This window comes from Anarrhichthys ocellatus, unplaced genomic scaffold (genome assembly GCF_004355925.1).
Source record: "Anarrhichthys ocellatus isolate YVR2014 unplaced genomic scaffold, GSC_Weel_1.0 scaffold9941, whole genome shotgun sequence".
NCBI classification, from domain to species: Eukaryota; Metazoa; Chordata; class Actinopteri; order Perciformes; family Anarhichadidae; genus Anarrhichthys; species Anarrhichthys ocellatus.
This window is the reverse complement of record NW_022289915.1, coordinates 1-1,210: the sequence shown is the minus strand read 5'-3', so window position 1 is coordinate 1,210 and position 1,210 is coordinate 1. Positions and strand designations below refer to the sequence as shown.

Genomic DNA, 1,210 nt, shown 5'->3' with positions numbered 1-1,210 from the left:
GGTGTTACATCAGCATTGGTGGTTCAATGGTAGAATTCTCGCCTGCCACGTGGGAGATCCGGGTCAGATTCCCGGCCAATGCATCAGCATTTTACTGTGATTACGATACATGTTAGGGTTCTACGGGAACTATTTACACTGGATGCAAGGGTGGTACCAGCAAAAACCCTAATGGATTGAGGTAAGTGCTGGATTTGAAAACATTGGTTGTAGTCTTGACATGCCGGCCACCCAAAACTATCAGACAAATATTTCTGGTTGTCGAGAATGCCAGTTCTCGCATTCTCAGGCTGGTGTTATATCAGCATTGGTGGTTCAATGGTAGAATTCTCATCTGCCACGCGGGAGATCCGATTCCCGGCCAATGCATCGGCGTTTTACTGTAGTTACGATACAGGTAAGGGTTCTACGGGAACTATTTACACTGGATGCAAGGGTGTACCAGCAAAAACCCTAATGGATTGAGGTAAGTGCTGGATTTGAAAACATTGGTTGTAGTCTTGACATGCCGGCCACCCAAAACTATCAGACAAATATTTCTGGTTGTCGAGAATGCCAGTTCTCGCCTTCTCAGGCTGGTGTTATATCAGCATTGGTGGTTCAATGGCAGAATTCTCGCCTGCCACGCGGGAGATCTGGGTCTGATTCCCGGCTAATGCATCAGCGTTTTACTGTAGTTACGATAGAGGTAAGGGTTCTAAGGGAATCATTTACACTGGGATGCAAGTGTGAACCAGCAAAAACGCTAATGGTTTGAGGTAAGTGCTGGATTTGAAAACATTGGTTGTAGTCTTGACATGCCGGCCACCCAAAACTATCAGACAAATATTTCTGATGGTCGAGAATGTCAGTTCTCGCCTTCTCAGGCTGATGTTACATCGGCATTGGTGGTTCAATGGTAGAATTCTCGCCTGCCACGCTGGAGATCCGGGTCCGATTCCCGGCTAATGCATCAGCGTTTTACTGTGATTACGGTACATGTAAGGGTTCTACGGGAACTATTTACACTGGGATGCAAGGGTGTACCAGCAAAACCGCTAATGGTTTCAGATAAGTGCTCGATTCTCGACATTTGGAAACATTGGTTCTGTTCTTGACATGCCGGCCACACAAAGCTATCAAACAAATATTTCGGGTGGTCGAGAATGTCAGTTCTCGCCTTCTCAGGCTGGTGTTACATCAGCATTGGTGGTTCAATGGTAGAATTCTC

At 46.4% G+C, this 1,210-nt stretch overlaps 1 non-coding gene across 1 annotated transcript; it reads left to right on the top strand.

The window, feature by feature from the left end:
* The first annotated feature begins 881 nt into the window (after positions 1-881).
* Positions 882-952, top strand: trnag-gcc (transfer RNA glycine (anticodon GCC)). The gene has a single exon. It is a non-coding gene; the product is annotated as a tRNA-Gly (tRNA).
* The last annotated feature ends 258 nt before the right edge of the window (positions 953-1,210 follow it).